This window comes from Vicia villosa, linkage group LG3, assembly GCF_029867415.1.
Source record: "Vicia villosa cultivar HV-30 ecotype Madison, WI linkage group LG3, Vvil1.0, whole genome shotgun sequence".
NCBI classification, from domain to species: Eukaryota; Viridiplantae; Streptophyta; class Magnoliopsida; order Fabales; family Fabaceae; genus Vicia; species Vicia villosa.
The window spans coordinates 10,680,944-10,696,692 of NC_081182.1; the positions used below are offsets into that span (position 1 = coordinate 10,680,944).

The 15,749-nt window shown below is 36.9% G+C and overlaps 1 non-coding gene across 1 annotated transcript; it reads left to right on the plus strand.

Moving 5' to 3' along the window:
- Positions 1-6,049: 6,049 nt before the first annotated feature.
- Positions 6,050-6,156, plus strand: LOC131593695 (small nucleolar RNA R71). The gene has a single exon (XR_009281080.1). It is a non-coding gene; the product is annotated as a small nucleolar RNA R71 (small nucleolar RNA).
- Positions 6,157-15,749: the final 9,593 nt, after the last annotated feature.

The following is a 15,749-nucleotide window of genomic DNA, read 5'->3' on the forward strand; positions in this document are numbered from 1 at the left end:
CAGGTCCAAGGTTACCGATGATACCTCGGTTAAAGCAGAAGTGAATGTCCATAGAATTGTGAGAACCAAGAGGTGTCAATCTAAGCAAAGGTACTCTCATTCCTATAGCATTAGCAATCATAGTGACAAATCCGCCGATCCTAATAGGTGAAACTTCGTCATGCGTGATGCGCTCGAAGTTTGTTAGCATGAATGCGATGGCATTGACCGGGCGATTCTGAGAGGTACAAAACATGATGAACAACTCTTCTCTAGAGACTTCAGTGACATTATCGGGTTTACCAAAAATGTAGTGAGCAAGGATCTTATGGAAGTATCTGAAGGCGGGGTTATGGATGTTCTCAGATTGAAATTCATTCTCTTCAGGGTTGTCGTTTCCAATGATCTTGCCCCAATATTTTTCCAACTCCCAGTAAGCAAGATTGTCTTCAGTTACTTTGGTATATGCATCTGATCCATGAGGTAGTTCTAACATTTCAGCAAAATCTCGGATGCAGAAATTAAACTCCATACCAAAGAGTCTAAAAAGAATAACTCCTTTTCTCAGTCCTTGTCCACAGTTTGGAAGATAGGTCAGGGAGCTCAAGAATTCCAGAGTGAGCTTCCGGTAAGTGCTAAACTTGCGGAACAAGTGAGAACCAGTCCAACCAATTTGGTTAAGCAGGTGTAGGATGCTTTCTTCGATACCAAGTTTCACCATAGTTGGTTGGTGAGGATAGCAAGTCAAATCCATGTGTCTCTCTTCCAGCTTATTAAATCTTGCTTCTTGTCCTCTACCACGGAACACAACTTCCATATTATCAACTTCTTGCATCGTAGTTAGTAGTTAAATGAAAAACCTAGAAGTTGAAAATATTAAGATTAAGTTAGAACTAGGCTAGTGTTCATTTTTAAAAATAAAATTAAATAAAATAAATTAAATAAAATTAAGTAACAAGTTATAATGATAATTATAATTATAAAAAGGAAGTATTTTCTCGAATTAAGATAGCAGGTATAATTATAATAATTATTATAAGATGTATGAAAAAAAAATAAAATGATTAAAATTAGAATAATTAAAAATAGAATAATTAAATGAAAATTAAAGGTTAAAAATTAAAAATAAAATAAAATAAAATAAAAATAAAAAGAATAAATAAATGTGGGTTGTCTCCCACCAAGCGCTTTGTTTAATGTCGTAAGCTCGACGATTTTTAAAATAGAAAACTATTTTTTCGAAAGAGCGGGCAGTTCGTCAAGTTTAAAAACTTCGATGTTTTCATCGTATTCGAGATGATGGTAATACTTAAGACGTTGCCCATTTACGACAAAAGGTTTGACGGTTTCTCCTTTGATTTCTATCGCTCCACTTGGAAATATGTTAGTTATTTCGAAAGGGCCAGACCATCTAGATCGTAACTTACCAGGAAATAATTTTAGTCTAGAATTAAATAAAAGTACTTTATCGCCTATGCTAAAATTTTTCCTAGATATACGCTTGTCGTGCCATTTTTTCGTTCGCTCTTTATAGATTTTGGCGTTTTCGTAAGCGTCTTGTCTAAGTTCTTCTAATTCGTTTATGTCTAGAAGTCGTTTTTCACCAGCGGCAGTGTAGTTTAGGTTTAAGTTCTTAATGGCCCAATAGGCTTTATGTTCTAACTCTACCGGTAGGTGGCATGATTTTCCATAAACGAGTTTGAATGGGGTAGTTCCTATTGGAGTTTTGAAAGCTGTTCTATAAGCCCATAAAGCTTCATTTAGCTTGGTTGACCAATCTTTCCTAGATATAGCAACAGTTTTCTCCAATATTTGTTTTATTTCGCGGTTAGAAACTTCTACTTGACCGCTTGTTTGTGGATGGTATGGTGTGGCTATTCGATGATTCACTCCATATTTTCGAAGGAGTTTCTCAAGTATTCTTGAAATGAAATGGGAACCACCATCGCTAATTACCAATCTTGGCACACCGAACCTAGGAAAGATGACGTTTTTGAAGAGTTTGATAACTACTCGTGTATCGTTTGTAGGAGAAGCAATAGCTTCTATCCATTTTGAAACGTAATCAACGGCTACGAGTATATATTGATTTCCAAACGACGACGGAAACGGTCCCATGAAGTCTATTCCCCAGACGTCAAATATTTCTACTTCTAGAATGCCTTTTTGAGGCATTTCATCGCGTCTTGAAATGTTTCCAGTTCGTTGGCATCTATCACAGCTTAGTACAGCAAAATAAACGTCTTTCCACAGGTTGGGCCAGAAGAGTCCAGATTGAAGGATTTTGGCGCAGGTTCTAGATGTGCTATGGTGTCCTCCACACGGTGCAGAATGACAGTGTGTTATTATGCTTCTTATCTCTTCCTCGGGTACACAACGTCTAAAGATTCCATCGGGGCCTCTTTTGAACAGGAGCGGGTCGTCCCAATAGTAATGTTTTAGGTCATGGAAGAATTTCTTCTTCTGTTGGTAACTTAGATCAGGAGGAAGCACACCAGCAGCTAGGTAGTTTACGAAATCTGCATACCAAGGTGCGTCAGATCGGGCTAAAGCTATTTCTGCTAATTTGTTGGTTTTAGAGTTTGGACGGTACGGTTCGAATTCATTTGCTTCTAATTGGGCGATAAGTCTTTCATAAGGGAAATCGTCGTCAATTGGTACTTGTTCGGGTTTCAGATTTTCCAATCGAGAGAGGTGATCTGCTACGACATTTTCAGTGCCCTTCTTATCTTTAATTTCCAGGTCGAACTCTTGTAGTAATAAGATCCATCTCAAAAGTCTTGGTTTAGCGTCCTTTTTGGTTAGGAGGTACCTAATGGCGGCGTGGTCAGTGTATATGATTATTTTGGCTCCTACCAGGTAAGAACGGAATTTGTCTAATGCAAATACGACAGCTAATAATTCTTTTTCTGTCGTGGCATAATTCATCTGAGCTTCGTCTAGGGTTCTACTCGCATAATATATGACATGTAGTTTCTTATCCTTTCTTTGTCCTAGAACGGCTCCTACAGCATAATCACTCGCGTCACACATTATTTCGAAAGGTTCATTCCAGTCGGGAGGTTGCATAATTGGCGCAGAGATTAATGCTCGTTTAAGCGTTTGAAATGCTTCAGTGCATTTATCGGTGAAAATAAATTCGGCGTCTTTCATTAGTAGTTCAGTTAAGGGTTTGGTTATTTTAGAGAAATCCTTAATGAAGCGTCGGTAAAAACCAGCGTGTCCCAGAAAACTTCTTATTTCTCTAACGGTTTTGGGAGGTTGAAGGTTTTCGATAATTTCGATTTTTGCTTTATCAACTTCGATTCCTCTATCGGATACGATGTGTCCCAGTACAATTCCTTGTCGAACCATGAAATGGCATTTTTCCCAATTAAGGACTAGGTTTACGCTTACGCATCGTTTAAGTACCAGTTCGAGGTTCTCTAAACATGTTTCAAAACTTCCTCCACAGACAGAGAAGTCGTCCATAAAGACCTCCATTATTCCATCTAAGAAGTCGGCAAATATTGCCATCATGCATCTTTGGAAGGTCGCGGGTGCATTGCAGAGCCCAAAAGGCATTCGTCTATAGGCGAATGTACCATAAGGACAGGTAAACATGGTCTTCTCTTGGTCGTCAGGGTGGATAGGAATTTGGAAAAATCCGGAGTATCCATCCAGATAACAGAAATGCGAGTGTTTAGCTAGGCGTTCGAGCATTTGATCTATGAAAGGTAAAGGGAAATGGTCTTTTCGGGTAGCTTTGTTTAGCTTCCTATAGTCAATGCACATTCTCCATCCAGTTTGAGTACGTTGTGCTACAGATTCTCCTTTTGCATTAGTGATTACAGTGACTCCTCCTTTCTTTGGTACGACGTGAACAAGGCTAACCCATTTACTATCGGATATAGGATATATTATTCCAGCTTCTAGCAGTTTTTGGATTTCCTTTTTAACCACATCGCTCATAATAGGATTTATTCGCCTTTGATGTTCCCTAGAGGTTTTACTATCGTCTTCGAGCATAATGCGGTGCATACAGAGGGAAGGGCTTATATCTTTCAGATCTGATATGTTATATCCTAAAGCGGTAGGGTATTTTCTTAGGACATTAAGTAATTTTTCAGTCTCGGTTCGTCCTAAGTTAGCATTCACTATAACTGGTCGGTTTAGTTCTTCGTCTAGAAATTCGTATCTAAGATCGGTAGGAAGTGTTTTCAGCTCTATAGCAGGTTTCTTAGGTCCAGGTATAGGATCGGGAGTTAAGGCTAAGCATTCACTCAGGTGGTTATCTTGATATTCCTCACGCCAGTTGTCATCTTCAAGAATTGGCGGCATAGGAATTCTTAGGATCTCGGTTTCCTTATTTGGTTCGGATTTTATTTCTTTGACACACTCGTCGATTATGTCAGCAGAACAACATGTGTTAATTATAGAAGGTGCTTTTAGGAATTGGGAAAGGATAAATTCTATTTTCTCTTCTCCTACTTCGAAAGTAAGCTTTCCTCGCTTTACATCTATAATTGCACCAACGGTTGCTAAGAATGGTCTTCCTAATATGATCGGGATGTTAGAATCTTCTTGGATATCCATAATGATAAAGTCAGTTGGGATGTAGAATTGACCTACACGAACATGGATATTTTCTAACATTCCTACAGGGTATTTGACTGAACGGTCAGCTAGTTGAAGAGACATTCTCGTTGCTTTAAGCTCACCTAGATTGAGTTTCTTACAGGTCGAAAGAGGCATCAAGCTAACACTAGCTCCTAAATCGCACAAGGCTTTCTCTATGATGGTTTTTCCTATTACGCAGGGTATAGAGAAACTACCAGGGTCTTTCAGTTTTGGAGGCATGTTATTTTGGATGATAGCGCTACATTCAACGGTAAGCGTTATAGTTTCGTTATCCTCGAGTTTCTTTTTGTTTGATAGGATTTCTTTTAAGAACTTAGCGTACGAAGGCATCTCAGTTATGGCTTCTGTGAACGGTATGGTTATGTTTAATTGCTTCAGAAGTTCTACAAATCTTTTAAATTGCGCTTCGGTTTTTGATTTAGCTAATCTCTGAGGGTAAGGAATTGGTGGCTTATAAGGTGGTGGTGGAACGTAAGGTTTCTCCTTTTCAGGTTCCACTTCGTTATTGCTCTCATCAGTCTTAGCAGTTTGTTCGTCAGTTGTTTTCTTTTGGGTTTCCTTTGGCTCTTGTTGTGACATGGGTACGTTTTGAGTTCTAGGATCTATGGGTCCATCGTAATTCGTTCCACTTCGTAGTGTTATTGCGTTTGCATGTCCTTTAGGATTGGGTTGAGGTTGAGCAGGAAACGTGCCAGCAGGGGCAGCAGTAGGTGCTTGTTGTTGAGCTACTTGTGAGATTTGAGTTTCTAACATTTTGTTATGTGTAGCTAAAGCATCTACTTTGTTTGATAGTTGTTTTAGTTGCTCGCTATTGTGGATGTTTTGATTCAGGAAGTCTTTATTGGTTTGTTGTTGGGAAGCTATAAAGTTCTCCATCATGATTTCTAGATTTGACTTCCTAGGGGTGTTTTGAGCAGCTACAGGCGCTTTTTGGTAGCCAGGTGGTACAGCAGGTGCTTGTCCAGGCGCGTACAACGCATTGTTGTTCTTATAAGAAAAGTTCGGATGGTTTTTCCATCCAGGGTTGTACGTGTTAGAATAAGGGTTTCCTTGAGCATAGTTTACTTGATCAGATGGGACTCCAGTCAAGAGTTGGCATTCAGCAACTACATGTCCAGTCAATCCACAAATCTCGCAATTAGGTGTTACAGCAGCAGCGGTGGCTGAAGGAGTGATGGTTAAGTTCTCGATCTTTTGAGTTAAAGCGTCTACTTTAGCGTTAACGCGGTCTATACCACTTATTTCGTACATTCCTCCTTTGGTTTGGGCTTTCTCTAGAGCGGCTCGTTCTCCACCCCATTGGTAATGGTTTTGTGCCATGTTCTCTATGAGTTTATATGCTTCATCATGGGGTTTGTCCATTAATGCTCCGCCAGCAGCGACATCTATAGTCATTTTAGTGTTATATAAGAGACCACCATAGAAAGTATGGATGATCAGCCATGGTTCGAGTCCATGATGAGGGCATATTCTAAGCATGTCCTTGTAACGTTCCCAAGCTTCGAAGAGTGATTCGTTATCTTTCTGGGTAAATCCGTTGATTTGACCTCTAAGCATAGCAGTTTTGCTAGGCGGAAAGTATCTCGCTAAGAATACTCTCTTCAATTCATCCCACGTAGTTATGGAATTGGAAGGCAGGGATTGAAGCCACGCTCTCGCTCTATCTCTCAAGGAGAAAGGAAAAAGGCGTAATCGAATAGCTTCGGAACTAATGTTGTTGGCTTTGATAGTGTCGGCGTATTGCACGAACACGGATAAATGGAGATTGGGGTCGTCTACAGGGCTTCCAGATAATTGATTCTGTTGAACAACTTGGACCAACGAAGGTTTGAGTTCGAAATTGTTTGCCTCAATCGCAGGTGGTGCGATACTTGAATGCGGTTCAGCGCGCGAAGGAGCGACATAGTCTCTAAGAGGACGAATAGCAGCCATCTCTAACTTCGGGGTGATTTGATTAATTTGATCAGTAAAAATCAATTCCTGATTAATCGGAATTTCTGCTACTTCGGGAAGATTGCGAGCTCGACGTTTGACGTTAATGAAACGTTCGATCTCGTTAATTCGTTGTATTAAATCTCCTCCTTGTGAACGAGTATTTGGCATACAATCGTTCAGAAAGAAAGGGAAGAATTGTCCTAGTCTCTACGGTGTAACAGTGAGTTACGATATCGACTTAAATAGTCCCCGGCAACGATGCCAAAAACTTGATCGCGACTTTACGTGTCTATTAGTCGGGATAACTGCAAGTGCACAGTCGTGTCGTGTAGTTTTAAAAGATATCGAATCCACAGGGACTATGAATCGATCTACCGTTATCTAAGGTTACTATGTAAAGCTAGGGCTACTAATATTTCGATTGTTCTTAAGGGAAAGTGAGTGAAAAATTAAGAATATAATAAAAGACAGATATCAGTATGTATTTCGTTTAGCTTAAGGTGATCCGAAGGTCCATTGGCTTTTGCATAATTTAATTAAAAATCTTTACTAATTCAATTGATTAAAAATCCTCGTCTCAAACTTTCGCTCTGTTGATTTAGATTACTGTCCTAATCCTAATGTACGCTTTCGCCATCCCATTAGATTTTAGAAAAGCTTTTTGGAAACAACGTAATTAATAAAATGCCCGTTTTATGAAGTTGTTATCTATTTAAATCTCCTAATCTCAAACTTTCGCTCTGTTGACTCGGAACATGCTAATATCCCTAACGTACGCTTTCGCCATCCCGTCGGGTGTAAAAACAATTTTTGAAAATAAATAAGTTCTAATTAGTTTTAATACGCTTTCGCCATCCTTAAAACTAATGTCCTATGTCTACTATCCAGTTAAAGATCTCAAACTTTCGCTCTGTTGATTTTAACCTTTGACCGTCTTAACCCCTCAAACTTTCGCTCTATTGGTTTTAAGACTTGCTAATTAAATTAGACATACAGACCAAAAACAGGTGATAGTTAATAAAATATAATTAAGCCAATTTATTTCGGATCCCTACGGTTAACTTACTTTACATACCGATATCATAATAATTTAGCCAGACATATTAATATGGTTAAACATGCATAAATCGGTTCGGTTCACAATAATAGGCATAGTAATTGGCATATAATATATCATGCAAATAAATATAAATAAAGCGGTAAATAAAAACCTGAATTAAATAAATGGTAATTGAATCTTCGATTACTGAACTTCCACCACAGGCTGGCTGGATCGTTCTTCGAATGGCAGTAAATAAAACAAAGAAATAAAAGCGATAAATCTAACGTAAGGCTAGATCTATAAAAAGTTCACAACAATTTCCAGTGTAGAAATCGTTGTGAGAAAATAAGTGTTTGAATGAAAGCAGAATAAAGAAAATATGGTTCGCGGTACAATTTCGGCAGCACTTCGTTGGCAGGAAATCGGACTCTTTGGAAGTGAGGTAGCAGGTCCTATTTATAGGAGAGGTTTTGCTCTGACGTTGCGTGAAAAGTGGGGATTTTTGCAGACTGGGTGTGGAGACGTACGTCTCCGTTTCTTCAGGAAGCAGCCTTGACTGACTTGAGACGTGCGTCTCAAGTGGAGAAGATGTAGGAGCAGTTGGAGACGGGCGTCTCCTCTTGGTGACGTGGCAGAAGAACGTTGGAGACGTGCGTCTCCACTTGCTGGGAAGGTTTGGGCCACGCGCCTTTGATTCCATAGTGGGCTGAACTGTCTCTTTTGGGCCTTTTGGGTCCTAATTGCACCCCTCTTTCACTTCAGCACTCCTTTTTCATCTTTTAGGCATAAATATTGGTCATTTAAGCTCCATTTTCTTTCCTTTTCGCAAATAGTCGTAATTAGAGTGTAAAACCTGAAACAAAGCAAATACTCGCGTAATATCATAATAAATTGACATAATAAACAGAAAATGCTATAAATATCTATGGATTTCAAGCTAAATATACGATATAAAATCGTGTTATCATATGTTAAGACAAATTTTCCCTTATTTATTTAATCTCTTAGAAAGTGAGTCTTGGTATCGATGTGTTTGCTCGTTTTAAAAACTATAAAATTCTTTGTAAGGTTAATTGTTAATTTGTTTTCTACCTTAATTTTCACTTCTTACTCTTTGGTTACCTTCATCTCAATCAACATAGATTGTAGTCACACTACTTTGACAAGTTTTGTTGCATGTACATAGCTTAACAAGAAGTAAGAGCTAATATTGTTGGCTTCCTGAACACACATCTCATTGTACTTCTTATTTCCACGTTGTCTCCACAACAATTTGAGATGCAAAAACCAGTCAACTTTCCCTCAACACGAGGGTTTTTCTAAGAACAAAGTGTTATTAATCTCCATTTTTATTTGAAGTGCGCCCCGCCTTACCAGTGAGTCCATCGGCTGAAGGCGTGTTCCTTAGCTGAAGGCAGACATATTTAAAGGTTACATCCCTTAGCTACAGGCAAGTCCCTCAGCTGAAGGCACATTATATTTAAAGGGCGAGCCCCTCAATTGAAGTCGGCTTATATTTAAAGGGTGAGTCCCTCAGCTATGGACGAGTCCCTCAGGTGAAGGCATCACAACCACATACATCAGTTGTACTCAATGGAAACCATTTAGTTAATTAGGTTTGAATGTGTGCCTAAATGTTTGTTTCTTCTTAATGCTTGCTTTTATTTTTTATTGGATATTTAGAAAAAGGATAAAAGAGGAGGGAAATCAGTTTTTTATTATTGTGCTCTCCAAGGTTCTGAAACCTTGTGCCTACGTGTTCCCGAGTGCAATGGGAAATACATAGCCTCGTAGTTCGTGGTAGAAAACGAGTATTTTTTGGTTGTTTTTAATTTATATAAATATTTCGTTGCACGGGGGCAGAAAATGACTTGTTTTTTTGAAAAAGTTTTGACGCATGGGGGACAAAAAAATATTATTTGAGTGTTTTGAAATTGGTTTTAATTGTTTTGAGTTTGAATAACCAAACGGATACGACATACGCCAACCAATCGATTACTCGAGGAAAGTGTGGATGTTCATCCTCCCCATCTAATTATTTGCAAAAAATTGAGTTAATTTGATTGAGAAAATGCTTGATATTTGTTAGTTATGTGATTTTATGATTGTTAACAGTTTTGGTAAAACATGTATCACATTGAGATGTTGAGCAAGATGTCGTGACATGTTGATCAGACATCTTAGCAGGCTGCATTTTTACTTCTTGGAAGATTTGATTTATTTAATGAGAGATTCTCTGCTATTTTATCTCTCATATTTTCGCAGTACAAAAAGGATTTGTTTTGAAACAAATGTTTCTTTCCAATTGTACACTTGTTTCATAAAACAGGATGTTGAGACATTTTAGGAAACATGTGACGTTTATTCCTTATTTTAAGCAGAAGATTATGCAGAAGATTTGTAGCTGCTGTTTTGGATATGTGGTTTATTTGAATAAAGGGGCTGAAGCCCATGCTTATCGAAGTCTATTTAAAAGAACAATCTAAATCTAATGTAAAAACTAAGTCGCGCGATTGAAGAGTTTTTAGGGTTTTAGTTTTTTCATTTTTCATTGTTCATTGTGAGCCACTATATTATCACCCTGATATTAAAGTTGGACTGATTTTGAGTTGTAATTTTCCAATCCTCATAATCTTTTAAGTAAGAGTATATTGTGTGTCTTGGAAGTGCGTCTTTTATATTTTATTGTCATTGTTGATGTCACTAATGTGTGATTGAAGGGAAGTGAGAGGAGTCTCATATATATGAGTGTCTTAGATAGAAATAGCATGGTTAGTGATCAGGTGAAAAGATTGTAAACCATATGTTGTTTACTGAGACTTCAAACTAATACTATTTGAGTGGATTTCCTCCCTAGCTTGGATGCCTCTAGAGTATGTGATGTTGCATCGAACTAGATTAACAATTATTTGTATTATTTACTTTCAGCAATTTACCCTAGCTGCATAATTATTATCATTGTTATGACTGGTATGATATCAGTGTCGTGACATCTGGTATCTGTGTATCATAATTTCAATTGGCATCAGAGTAGGCACCCTGTCGTGTTTTGGTTAAGCTCTAGAGAAGATATTTTATGGTACTATGGAAAAGGAATGAGGAAATACTAACAGACCACCTATTTTGGATGGAACCAACTATGACTACTGAAAATCACATATTGTGGCTTTTCTAAAATCTATGGATAACAAAACTTGGAAAGCTGTCATCAAAGGTTGGGAACACCCTATAGTAAACGACAAAGATGGAAACACATCTGAAACACCATAAGTGGACTGATCCAAGGAAGAATATGAACTTGCTCTTGGAAATTTCAAAGTTTTGAATGCCCTATTAAACGGAGTTGTCAAGAACATATTCAGGTTAATAAACACCTATATTCTGGCCAAAGATGCTTGAGATTTTCTCATAACCACTCATGAAGGCAAGTCTAAAGTGAAGATGTCTAGACTTTAGATTTTCACTACCAAATTTGAGAAATCTAAAGATGAATGATAATGAGAGCATTCATGACTTTCATATGAATAGTATTGAAATAGAAAATTCATCTAGTGCCTTGGGAGAGAAGATGTCATAAGAAAAATTGGTCTGAAAAATTCTCAGATCTCTACCTAAGAGATTTGACATGAAAGTGATAACTATTGAAAAAGATTAAGACATTAGCAACATGAGAGTGGATGAAATTGTTGGGTTACTTCAAACATTAAAATTGACTACTAATGAAAGATCTGAAAAATAATAACAAGAGCATACATTTTGTATCCAACACTGAAGATGAAGAGGATCTATGTGACCTAGATACTGATGAAGGAATGTCATAGGTCATTATACTTCTTAGGAGGAAATTGAATCAGGTAGTAAAGAAGATGGAGTCAAGGCCAAATGTCTAGAACATCTCCTCTGACATCAACAAAAATAGTGAGATCCGAGAAAAAGGAAGAACATATGATAAGCAAAATCAAGACAAAAACATTAAGTGCCATGAATGTAAGGGTTTTAGTCTTATTATGCCAGAATGTCCCATATTTCTCAAGAAACAGAAGAAGTGATTGACTACTTTTTGGACTGGTGATTTTGAAGGTGAGATTGATAAGGAAACTACAAGGAATGTTACAGTCTTGACTGGTAGATATGAATTTGATAAAGATTCTTGTGATAAGGAGTTGTCTATGAAGAATTAGCTGATTCCTACAAGGAAATTTGTAAAGAAGATGGAGTCAAGGCCAAATGTCTGGAACATTTCTTATGACATCAGCAAAAATAGTGAGATCCGAGGAAAAGGAAGAACATATGATAAGTAAAATCAAGACAGAAACATTCAGTGCCATGAATGTAAGGGTTTTAGTCTTATTAGGCCAGAATGTCCCATATTTCTCAAGAAACAGAAGAAGGTATTGACTACTTTCTTGACTGGTGATTTTGAAGGTGAGATTGATAAGGAAACTGCAAGGAATGTTACAGCCTTGACTAGTAGATATGAATCTGATAAAGATTCTTATGATAAGGACTTGTCTATGAAGAATTTGTTGATTCCTACAAGGAAATTTGTATCAGAAGTGTGCAAGTTAGGAGAAAAGAAGAAGAAGGCTATAATTCAACTTCTGGATGATAAAAAGACACTTCTATCCACAAACTCTATGAGTCAAGGTAGGGTAACCCTCTTAACCTTAAAACTTGAAAACATGACTAAGTCCATAAGGATGTTGAAAAATGGATCTGATATGTTGGATGAGACTCTTCAAATTGGAGTAAAATATTTAATAACATATGGTTTAATTACCCGTCTTTAAATAATCAAAGAAAAACCCTTGCGACAAAATTTGTTCATGCTGAAGTGAAGGATGAAGTCATAATGTCTGACCAAATGTTACAACATCCTTCCAGACTTCAAAAAACTATGACCAGAGTCAAGCTCCAGCCTTAGAAATGTCATTATTGTGATGAATACAGTTACATAAAACCATTATGCTACAAATTGTATGGTTATCAAAAAATTTAACCTCAACCTAGGGATAATCATGTAAGGACTAAAACTAGAAAGGAGTGGAAAGCCAAGGATGTTATGTCTAGTCTCATAACCCATACCTCTCTTAGAGCCTCGTCTAGAGAAGACCGGTATTTTGACAGTGGATGTTCTAGACATATCACAGGTGTTAAGAACTATTTAGTAGATATCAAGTCTTTTCCTACCAACTTTGTCATATTTGGTTATGGTGCTAAAGGTGAAATTAAGGAGTATGAAGGTTAAATTTTACAACACTTACTAGTAAAGATGATGTGCTTATTGTAAAATAACTGACTGCCAAACTGATTAGTATCAATCATTTATGTGATCAAGGTCTAAATGTGAATTTCACCAAGTCTGAATGCTTAGTTACAAATGAAAAGGATGATGTCCTTATGAGGGGAGTTAGGACTAAAGACAATTGTTACCTATGGGTTCCTCGAGAAATGACACGCTCCTCCACTTGTTTTAAGAAAGATGAAGTAAAGATGTCACACCAGAAGTTGCAACATCTTAATGAAAACCAGTTTGAAAACTTAAGGGACAAATTGGGAATATGTCTTGTTGAAAACTATGGCAATTATTGATTTGTAAACGTGCAACCGTATTTTTCTCTTTCCATTTAATGCTGCACAATTTCCCATGCAAATCATTACAACCTTACCATATCTATTTTCAAATACGCAAGAAACAACCGTACTCCTACTTTGTTGATTTATATTCGTCTTGCATCAGAAAACCTTTCATCTCTCACCACATCCCTCAAAACATATTTCTCAACATGCAACCTGATTCCAAGATGTTTGACACTTCCTTATTATCACCAAGTAAGAACTACAACGAACACACGGGAACTATCCCAATAGAGACTAAGGGTTCACATGCAATCATCATGGAATTTTCTCCACACGTCATCACTGATGCTATACCAATATCTATTGTTGCTCCTCACGATCCAATGAAATGAAAGGTAAAAACTCCATCTAAGAAGAAGGCTAAGTCCTCCAAGGTTAGTAAAGTATCTCCTTCTTCTAAGAGTTTTCAAAAACCCCGTGGAAATAGAATATCGGAATTGCCTGTTGCTAAGAAACCTCAATCTATGATGAGTTTGTATCTTAATCCTCTCCCAACTCCTTAGGAACTGGTTGTTTAGAATGTTGATGTTGACTCATCTAATGTTGAACCCAATGTTAAACCTGCTAGTGCTAATGTGAATGTGAGTGAATCTGAAACAATTGATAGTAATAGAAGTATCCGCAAGTTAGTTTCCTCTATTCTAAAAGAAGCTAGGTCTGATGTTGTGGTGGGTGTTGCAACATCCTTGACCAAATATGTGCATCCTGCTGGAGTCACCCCTGGAAAACCTATTGGTAGTTATGTTCATGATGACTCCATCACCATTGAGCTTTTCAATATGAAAAACCCTAGTGCTCAAACAAAATTAGGTCAATCTGAAATGCATGTCACTGCTGAATGTTAGAACAAGATTTGGTTCTATATTCAATCTATAAGTTTTGATGATAACAATACATATATTTTTTATGAAACAATTTTGTACTCTAATAGTTACTTAAGTGTGCAGTTTCACTATTTTGGTTGATTAGGATTGTTGTCCAGAAAATCATCAGAATCAACGTCAACACACATTAAAAGAACTATTCATCTGAAGAATGTTGAATGACTCATCATAAAAAGGATTTACAAATGTTGTGAAGCTAAGCTACTATTCAAGATCAAAATTCAGCTCATAAACGCTTTTTACCTCCAGCTCAAAAATCAGAATGCGTCGTTCAGATAGGCTGCTGCTTACAACTCTGAAGACTTCTTTATGGCTATGAAGAATATTTTCTATTGGAACGTCTACGTTACATGATCTTTTCACTACTCTCTCCACTTCAGATAAGAAGTAAATCTCAAAAGAAGAATGATCTGAAACTTGCAATAGAAGCAATATGGTACAAAAGTACACCACCTTTTCCACTATTGCAGGATGTATTGTACAATTCTGTCTTTAGTGTGTTCTTTGTTTCCCACAACTTTTTAGATCTGTTACATCAAGGAAAGCTACGTCTTGTCCTCTCTCAACAGTCATCTTTTCCATGGTACTATATATAAGAGGCACTCTCATTTGAAGATGATGCCGATTAACAACGCTATTCAAGCTATATTTTCAAACTCAGCAAATAAACTTCAAAGAGAAAAAGAGAAAGAAAGATATTAGATAATTTATGCTAAACACTCCATTGTGAGAAATCTAGTTTCTAAGTATCTCTAGAACACAAGAGATATTGCTCATTAGATTTTGTTAACATTTGTGCTAAAATGTTTATGTTTCAATCTTATTTTTAAAAGAAATATCTTATAAATATAACCATTTGTAAATCTGTTGATATCTGTATTCCTCAAGTGACTAGGTTGTTCATATGTATACTTAAGAGGGCTAATGTGTCTTTCTAGACTCTAAGAGGTTGTTTGTAATCTTTCAAGATTAGTGGATTAAGTCCTTTTCAAAGGCGAGTGAACCTCGATAACCGAAAGTGTCCTTTTTCTTCTCCCTTTTAACTATCTCATTAGCTATTGAGAATAGTTTTTGTAAAGAAGAAAAGTTTTTAGAAAACCCAATTCAAACCCCCTTTCTTGTGTTTTCCTTTATCTTCAATTGGTATCAGAGCCTGTTTCTTTTTTATTTTTATCAAACACTTAACCGTGTAGAGAGGTCCAACGTGAGAAAAACTTCTAAATGGTTGCCGCTGCTAACACTCATGGAAGAGATAGTTACAATGCTAAACCTCCAGTATTTGATGGAGAAAGATTTGACTATTGGAAAAGTTTCTTTCTAGAATATGATATTGATCTCCGGGAGATTGTCACAAATGGTTATGAAGCACATGTTAATGCAATTTATATTCCCATTCCAACAAATAGAATGGACGATAAACAGAAAAATGTGTTCAAAAATCATCACAAAGCAAGGACCATTATTCTTAACGCTATATCCTACAATGAATATGAATAAAATTACAAACAAAGATACAACAAAAGACATTCTTGATTCTTTAAGAATGACACATGAAGGAAATGATCAAGTAAAAGAAACTAAGACCTTGGACTTAATTCAAAAGTATGAAGCCTTCAAGATGGAAGAAGAAGAAACTATTGAGACTATGT